We start from the raw sequence: 9,709 nt of genomic DNA, 5'->3' as shown, positions 1-9,709 counted from the left end.
CCTCCCACTGGATCAGGCTCCTCAGGGCTCCCTTCAACATGACATTGAATGCTTTTCAGGGAGGAGGCATCCACAACTTCCCTGGGCAACCTGTTCTTGGTGTCTTGTGCTAACTTGCTGAGGGTGCACTCAATCTCGCTGTCTGTATCACTGATGAAATGAAGCAAATGAGAAGTCTAGAAAAAGTCTCAATCAGCAAAAGACAGCAGCAGACATACTAAGTGCTGCAGCCAGGCAATAGATGGAGGCAGAAAATGTGCTCTGTGGACCAAGGGAAGCCCCAACAGGGAGCAGGTGGATGGCTCCTGACTCTTGGTCCCAGCAGCTGCCACATGGAAGCATCTGCGGGAGGTTTAAATGGCCCCCTAGGAGCACAGTGACTGGAGCACTGTGAACAGAGGGCATCAACAGAAAAGCAGGCTCGGCAGTGTGTGAGAGCAGTTCTCAAAGGGAGGGTGTGCAGGGACAATGCAGTCTCCTTGCTCAAGAGGTGAGAGGGAACCCAGCCATAGTGTCCAGCTGGTGGGAGGCTGTATCCTCTGCATCTGCCAGAAGGGACCCATCAGCCCAGACTGAGCTCCCAGGAAGCCGTGCAGCCGTGCAGCTCTCAGGCTGCAGGGAGTGCTCAAAGCTTGCCCGGAAACAGAGGGCAGCAGGGGGAACAGCTGTGTAAGATGTGAGCAGGGGGAAGATCTCCTCAGCCTGGTGACAGAGCTGCAAGTGGAAGTAAAGAGGCTAAGGAGCATCAGGAAGTCTTAGCAAGAGAGAGACTGGTGGAACCACATCCTGAGCTCCCTGATAAAGGAACAGAGACAGGCACCAGAAAAAGCCAAAGGGATTCAGTATCCTTCCCCCACTGGGATATAAGCAGGGACTTAAGAGGTTGTAGTGAATAGTCGACCAACAGGGCAGAAACAAACCCTCTCCTTTCCCACGCCTCCCCACATGTCTCTGCAGAACAGATACAAGGTTCTAGCTGTTTAAGATGAACTGGAGGACAATGTGGGTAATGATTCATCCACACCAGAGTAGGGGCCAAGACCAGAACCACACACCCACACACATCCCGATATTACTAACAACTGCCACAAGGAGGAAAAGGTGAGTCATAGTTCTAGGAGACTCCCTGCTGAGGGGAACAGGGGGTCCACTATGTCAAGCAGACCCTACTCCCAGGGAAGTCTGCTGCCTGCCTGGAGCCTGGGTTAGGGATATCACTAGGAAACTCCCCAGTCCTGTAAGGCCCTCAGACTACCACCCGTTACTGCTCTTCCATGTGGGAGGTGACAAAGCTTCAGTACGTAGCCCAAAGGTGATCAGAAGAGATTTTAGAACCTTGGGACAGGAAGTGAGAGAATCTGGGGCCCTGGTGATTTTTTTGCTCCCTCCTTCCAGTTACGGGAAGTGGCACTGGAAGGATCAGATGGGTCCAGTCTATTAATACCTGGCTCTGTGGCTGGTGTCACCATAATAACTTCGGGGGTTTTGACAATGGGTTGGCCTACATGGCACCAGGTTTACAAATATCAGATGGAATCCACCTTTCTCAAAGGGTGAGGAGGGTCTTTGCTCAGGAGCTTGCAGGGCTCATCAATAGGGCTTTAAACTAGATGTGAAGTGAGAGGGGGATAATATCAGGTTTGTCCCTTGTCCATGATAAGCTGTGGGAGGACACACAGTGGTTGGAGTTATGGGGTGCTGGTATAAGCCCTCCACCTGCTGCCCTAGGGCATGCTGGGGATGCTGTGGCACAGCTGAAGTCCTGTGGAGGTGAGAAGGAGGCTCCTGAGGTAGTAGGTGCCAGCATGGAAATTTCTGCAGAACACCTTAAGGGAAAAATGGGATCTTCCACTAAGAAGTCAATGCAGCTAACAGCCTCTATATAAAAGCACAAAGCTCGAGCAACAAGCAGAAGAAGCTGGAAGCTACCATGCTGCTAGAAAGCTATGATCTGGTTGCCAACACTGACACTTAATGGGATGAATCCTGTGACTGGAGTGTGGCTATCAGGCAGTTCAGAAGGGACAGACCAGGAAGGAGGGGTGGAGGTTTGCCCTCTATATCAGAACGTGGGTAGAGTGTAGAGAGCTGCTGGTCAAACTGCACAGGCAGTGCAAGCAGGGACAGAGAACCTGGGAAGAGTATAGGGACACTGCCCAGCTGTGTAGGTATGGGGTCAGGAAGGCCAAGGAGCATCTGGAGCTGAACTTGACAAGGGAAGACTAACAACAAAGGCTTCTACAGGTATGTCATTCAGAAAAAAGAAGGTTAAAGAAAGTGTCCCCCTACTTATGGATGAAAATGGTGACCTCTTATCAACAGATCAGGAGAAGGCTGAGGCTGAACAACTTTTTGCCTCCGTCTTCACTGACAACCACTCTCCTTGCCCCTCCTGGGTCAATGGACAACAAAAAAGGGATCAGAAGGCAGGAGCACCTCTGTTTTGTGGACAGGCTGAGAGACTTGGGGTTATTCAGGCTGGAGAAGAGAAGGCTCCGAGGAGATCTTATAGTGGCCTTCCAGTACCTAAAGAGGGCATACAAGAAAGTTGAGGCGGGACTTTTTACAAAGGCATGTATAAATAGGACCAGGGGTATGGCTATAAATTGGAGAGAGGGAGATTTAAAATAGGCATAAGGAGGAAATTGTTCACGATGAGGGTGGTGAGGCACTGAAACAAGTTGCCCAGGGATGTTGTGGATGCCTCATCCCTGGAAATATTCAAGGTCAAGTTGGATGGGGCCTTGTGCAGCCTGATCTAGTGGGAGTTGTCCCTGCCCATGGCAGGGGGTTGGAATGAGATGATTTTTAAGTTCCCTTCCAACTCAAACCATTATATGATTCTGTAAGTTTGCATTGTCTCCCTTTCCTTCAGGTTTATTTTCTTCTCCCTGGGTCTAATACAGGGCAATGAGGCTGCTGGCAAACTCTGGACATATACAAACATAACACAGTTTTACATCTTTTTTAAGTTTCCTGTGCCAGAAGCATTATGGAGAGAGCTGTAGGACTTTCCTACATCTCTCCCCCGCTCACTGTATAACTATAAAGAGAGAAGAAATGTGAAAATGTGTTGCTTAAAAGGTAGTTCAAAGGATGAACTTTACAAAACCAAGGAGAGTCTCTCAGGCATTATAGGAAACTTGATGAGCTTAAGTTCTTAAATTCCCAAGGACATCCACACCTGCTGCTCCTAGACACAAATTAACATGGACACTGGCATTCAAACTAAATGGATTAAAAGAAAAAAAATGCCAAATTTGAATAGCCCATGTTAAAGCAGAGGATTAGAGAGAAGAACTTAACTGCATTCTCAGTCTGTGCCTAGGAAAATCATTATTAATTATAAACCATGTCTCATTACATCCCTAACTAACATCGCCTTGTTGGAACAAATCTGTATACTAGATGCATTTCTAAGGTGAACAGAAGCACTTCAGGCTGTATGTATCTTCTTCGTCTCTTTTAACAAAATACCCAAACTCACACTATGCAATATCTTATTCAGCACATAAAATTACCATCTACAATGGGTCTGCTTCACACTACATAAGACACCCTAACAAGGTAGGAACATTCACACAGAAGCTCTTAAAACTCAGAGGAGAGATTTCCAACTGACGTGAAATATTACAGCTTCATTGACTTCAAATAGAGCTTTGCCACTGGTATCCTAGCTGAGGATCTGGCCTGCAAGCTTTACTTATCCAACAGGCTAACTTATCATTCAGATAAAGCAATAATGTCATCCGCTAGGTTTGCTATGAAGAGTATATGGAAATTTCAGCCTGCAAGCCAGCAGGAAATACATGTTTTTTACAAGCATGAATTTATAGCAGAGCTGTTGAAATGAAGCATTGGTTTTCAGAACAGATTCTTCTATCAGAAATTATACCACTTGGACTATGCTGCAATAGCAGTGCCACCAGGGCTTCTCTCAGAAGGTGGACAGACCACAGAGGTAAGTGTCAGTGTGAGAAATACAGGTGCAGGGCAGGGTGGGAAATGAGCTTTTTCAGTGAGACCTTTTTTCTCAAGAAATATCAGACATAAAAAGGAAAATGGATTGACTGTCAAAGAGCACTGTGAATGTAAAAGAGTAAGAGATACAGCTCCATGGAAAGGTAAGATATTTGGAATGTATGTGCTGGGGATACTTAAACAGCACTGTTAAAGCGTAGTTGTAAATAAAATAAATACCACATTCAAGTTAAAGTGTTTCTATTTAATATTATTCTTAATAATGCCTGGAATTATCTAAGAGAAATTTTAGGCAAAGGTTCATAGAAGAAAAAAAATCTGTTTTCTCAGTTAATTTTATGCACTTTGCCATACAACTTGCTTAGTTGTTCTCCATCTGTAGCAAGTTTGGCACTTTTCCCATGAAATTTGGGTTATTTAACTAAAAGGAGGCTAAGACATGATGAAGGCTACAAATGTACTAAGGTGTAGGTATTTTTACAGAGAACATACAATACCTAAGAGGCAGAGCTGGGCCATGGAAAAATGACTGTGCACTACCTACTACATTTAGAGCTGGAATTAGTGGTAGGTTTTTAACCATGAGAGGAGAAGCATCCTGGAACTATTTCAACTTGGAGACAAGGAAAACCTTGTTTGTTTAAAGATGGAACTATTTACATTGCTCAAAATGAGACTAATACAATGAGACTAATAGACTTGCAACTATACAAGATGTGATACTGTTTGATAGTTATGTGTTTCAAGAGAAGGAATTTGATGATCCCAGCTCTATAGGAATCAAAAGAGAGGCTAAGAACTGCAAGTCAAATAAAGTACATCCCAAAGGCTGTATTTCATAGGTTCAAGAAGCTTAGGCTGTTATTTGTCTATTTAATTCACTTCATTACTTGCATTTGCATGATCAGATCCATGCCTTTATGAAGAACATAATGTTAGGAACTCTGAACATCCCAGGGGAGCTACAGCTTACCAAAACTTTGAATTTCCCTGTTTGTGGTTAAACACAGTCTTTACTAGAAGATCTGTTGTGTCCTGGAATTAAAGGGAAGGAACTTTAAAATATATGTCTGCTTGAAATGCATAACAGTGTCAATTCTCTCTTTCCTAAATTAAACAAAATATGCATCCCTTCATTCATCAGACTGCCCAGCGCATGCAATTTCAAGAGCTGGTGCAATCTGAGAGCCAAAGTTCCCATAGGGATTCTTCCCAATATTTCCACAGTTTATGCAGATGAGCCGGGAATAAAGTCAGAGTTCCCAGGACTTTCAGACTTCCAGTTTTAATTCATGATGAGGTTGCACAAATGCACAATACCTGGCCCCTGCAGCCTAAACTGCCGTATTGCACCTTCAGGAAACCTAAGAGTTTGCCAGGTGAGTTTGTTAGAAAGCAGACTGATGTCGAATAGATGCTCACCTGGCAAATGCATTTCAGTTGGGACTATAGAAAACACACAAAATGTTCCAATTTCAGCTATTCAGTATTTTTTGAAGAAACACTGCTCATTCTCAAATTCTTGATAATTTGTAGCTTATTTCAGATGAACAGTAACCTGCTCTAAGAATATTTGTAAATTCCAGGGTAAATACAAAACGAGTATTAAGCACAAAAAGACAGGTAGAAGGTTACATACAGGTGTCTGGAATATAGGCTAGTACACATAGCTACAATTACTACAATCAGAGAATCCCCAGTTAGACATTTGTCTGCCTCATAACTTATACAGGTTTGCTTAGCACTCTGCACTCTTAAGTAAAACTATTACTAATTAAGATAATTGAGTGATTTGCATTTAATGTGGAATTTGGTACTTCTCTCTAAGTATATTTGTATTTTCATGGTACTAAATTAGTCTAATATTTAAAATTAATAAATTCAGAATAAGCTATATATCCCTAATTTCAAGTAAATTGTTTACAAATACAATTATTGCTTCAATTAAAGTGCAGGAATTGAGTCTAATGAAAGATTTCTGAATGTTGATCTTTCAACTGTCTTAATCCTTTTGCCCAAAACTATCATAACTTGGTTTTATCCTCAACCATAGGTTTGTTCGGGTTTTATCAATGATGAATATAACATGCCTCTAATGTAATATGGCAAAATCAAAAACTTCTGTGAAGGAATATGCAGGGACTTAAAATGATTCCAGCATCTTAATACAATTCAAGTCCCAAACCCTGCAAGAATGCTTATAAGGGAATTCTCCAGGTAATCTGGTACATGAGATCAGAGAAGATACTCATAACATCATTTCCAAGATTAAAATCTTATGGCAGACACATATGGCCACACAGAGACACTTCCTAGCACCTGGCTGGCACCTCTTCTATTCAAGATGAAATAGTTCTAACCGTGTCAGCTCTTTCCTTCCAGTTATTTCAGATTTTTAACCGCTATTGCATAAATCCATTTGGATGTTTATTTTCAGAAAGATGTTACCAAATCACTTATCTCAACCTTGTATGTAATGGAATGCATCATAGCATATTAATATATGCAATTATATGTTAAAATTAATTATTTACACAATTAATTAATCAGGTAGCATAGTTTCTTCAATTTATTTCCTAAATTAAGTTACTTTACTTAAATGAACAGTTAGACATAAATAAAATACATGTGATTTATAGTTCCTATATGAGCTGTCTTTATTTCTATTTTTAAAAATGGCAGTGAAGACTAACTGAATCAGGTTGGCCACATCTTCAACATAGTTTTTCTAAGGCTCAAACTGGTGGTCAAATTAGCCACCTGTTTGAAATTTCAGGAGAGAATGACCACAACATAATGGACACGTGGTAAAAGCGTAAGGAGTCATGAAGGAAACCTGAGACATGCAGAACGAGCTGGAGGTGCTGATGAGACCATTGCCTGCCGCTCAGGGCTCTGCCAGTAAAGTGCTACTTGATCAGCAACAAGGGTATACCAGAATACATCCAAGCAAAAAGCAACACACTGGCTTGTCATGGGCCCATGAAGCCATGTCTCCAAGCATCCACAATTGTCAGCTTGAGCCTTACTCCAAACTTGTACCAAAGTGCACCGTCAGACAATCAGAGGAGCAGAACATAAAGCAAGGAAAAGGCATAAAGGCAGAAAGTCTCAGCCAAAATCTAAATTAAAATGTCAGAAAGGGACTAAAGAGAAATCCAGGCATAACATCCACTGAAAGTCAGTGGATGTAGTACAGAGGAAATTGGAAGCCTTGGTTATTAGAGTCCTTCATAGATTAATCTGTTCCTAGTCTCTGTATTCGCTCCAACCAAATATATTATACATAATGGAATAAATCTAAAATTAACCCTGAAAGAAAATTCAATGATCAGTTTTTACAAGAGAGGCTTTCTACAGTTACACTTCTGAGATATTTTAATTATAGAGTAGCCAGATCAATAATATCAACCTCAACAGATTTATTCACTACAAAGTGACAGGATACGGCCAAGGGAAAGAGGTAGTATTTGTGTTACAAAAAAAGCTAACCAGGGAAGTTATCTGCAAATATCTAACCTAAGGAAGAACAAAAATGTGGATTTGGGCTTCTCATTTTAATTTTTCTCCCACTTCAAAACAGTAGAAAAATCACTTTTGTATTGGCAATATTTGTCAATAGCAATTCTAAAGCTGGTGTATCTGGAAAGGTCTTTAGTAAGACATGGTTTCCTAATCTTTTTACCCTCTAGGTCAGTACTGATGAATTTAATTTCTAGTCAGGGACAGCTCTGCTTACAAGCAGATACAAAGTGGGAAACAGCCTCATTCATTATGCTCTATGAGAAGTCACTTGTTAGGCAAACAACCACTACCTCAGCTACAATTTTTAGGGGATGTTAGGATTACCATGTCCAAGGCAAGTGTGCTGGGCAGAATGAGAGCCAAACTGTTAATTTTACTGATTCCTTTCAGCCCAAATCATTGATGCCACCTGTTTATTCTCATAGAAGGTATTAACTGACTTTTTCAATGGTTAGCTCTCAGCTCTGAGGAAAACATAAGATCTTTTGGTGTTCCTATAGGCCTTAGATATAACAAGTTCAGTATTTTCATTCATAGTAATTTCAAGAAATGCCTAGAAGAGTAATGTTATTTCTTGTGCTTGCATGCCAGACAATAAAGGTATATGAAAACTGAAATTCATGCTTGTCTTAAGAGATTTTTACTGCAGTGCTATGGTGTAGACTCCTCTTCATAAAGTAAGAGGCCATTTGCAAGCAGGCTTCAGGTCCAGAATGAGGCTTGGATTGCAAATGATATCATATTCTGGCAGTACTTTCATCAGAGTATGTCTTAAAATTTATATACAAACTTAAACATATGCAAAAAAGAACATATAACAAATATTTCACTCCTACGTTGTTTTAGTTTTGGAGATTTGTCAGATTAAACTAATCACACTTTTTTTTTCCTCTCATTCTCTAGGCAAAGCAAGAGAATAATCAAATGATGTAAGAATACAAATGTGCAGACTTCTTCCCAATCCAAAGTAAGAATAGGAGACTGAATGGGTCATAAATAATTTTACCTGTTCTATATTCCATGAAGTTAAATCTGAGTTGCTCAGAATAAGCAAGCTGCAGCTACCCCTTATAAAACTGCAATATATTTGGTAATTCAGACCAAAATATCTTCAGGCACAGATAAAATCCAAACATGGGGACATATATAATTTGTTTGTCTTTAATCTTTCATATTGATTCTATGCTTCGATATTATTGCAGTGAAAGAATTTGGAGCCTATCTGTATAATATCTGTGAAATATCTTGAGAAAGCCACAATAATAGGAAATGTTATGCCTCAATATTAACTATAAATCAATGCATAGAAGAAAGAAGCATTTACCAGTATAAAGAACTAGGCACAAAAGCATGACTTAATCAGGAACCAAACGAAGAGAATGGAAGTTTTAATGGTGCTCCATAATTAACACAGCTGTACAATAATTTGATTTTCATTATAATGACACTGTTTAGACATGCCCTGCATATTGAAGATTGAGCATAGTACATAATTATTGATTAGTTATAAACCATTTGTGGCTTATGTTTATTTCATCTGACAATAATTATCATGCATTTGCACTAATTAATTCATCATCTTTTATTACTGGAACTGAAAGGTAACTAGCATGAATCTGCAGAAAGGGCATTCAGAAGACAAGCAGGAGTCTTTGTAAAGCAACAGCATCATTTGCACTATAATACTACAATGATGCTCTTTACTTTTATTATTTTCATAACATAAATAGCGGTAAATAATTTTCTAGCTAAAATTTGATCAAAAATACTAGTAAATTGCTCTCCAAAGCATGATGAGGTGAAATTCAGCAAATATGCTGATGAGATGGATATTGACCTATCATCAGTCTTAATGATAATTTTTTCATGCAGGTCTGTGAAATTACTGGCCATTTTGGAATACATTTTAGAAAATGTGCAGAGGATTGGGGGCAGAATTTCTTACACTCCCTATCTCATGCAACAATGTACTGAAAACTTAATAAAATGAAGTTGTACAACACTTTATGAACTGGTTTGTTCCCTAAATAGAAATAAGAAAGCTTGCATTTTAACTAATGGGTGGCTTCACCAGCTAGCAATACAATTACCATGCAGTATTGACAAAAAAACACTATGGATGTTGTAGACAACCCTAAGCCTCAACCAAATGCTAGAGAAGCAGACGTACATCAGCATGGATTGCTACTAAGCCTTATCAAGA

The sequence above is a fragment of the Phaenicophaeus curvirostris genome, chromosome 8, assembly GCF_032191515.1.
Source record: "Phaenicophaeus curvirostris isolate KB17595 chromosome 8, BPBGC_Pcur_1.0, whole genome shotgun sequence".
NCBI classification, from domain to species: domain Eukaryota; kingdom Metazoa; phylum Chordata; class Aves; order Cuculiformes; family Cuculidae; genus Phaenicophaeus; species Phaenicophaeus curvirostris.
This window is presented reverse-complemented; position numbering follows the sequence as displayed.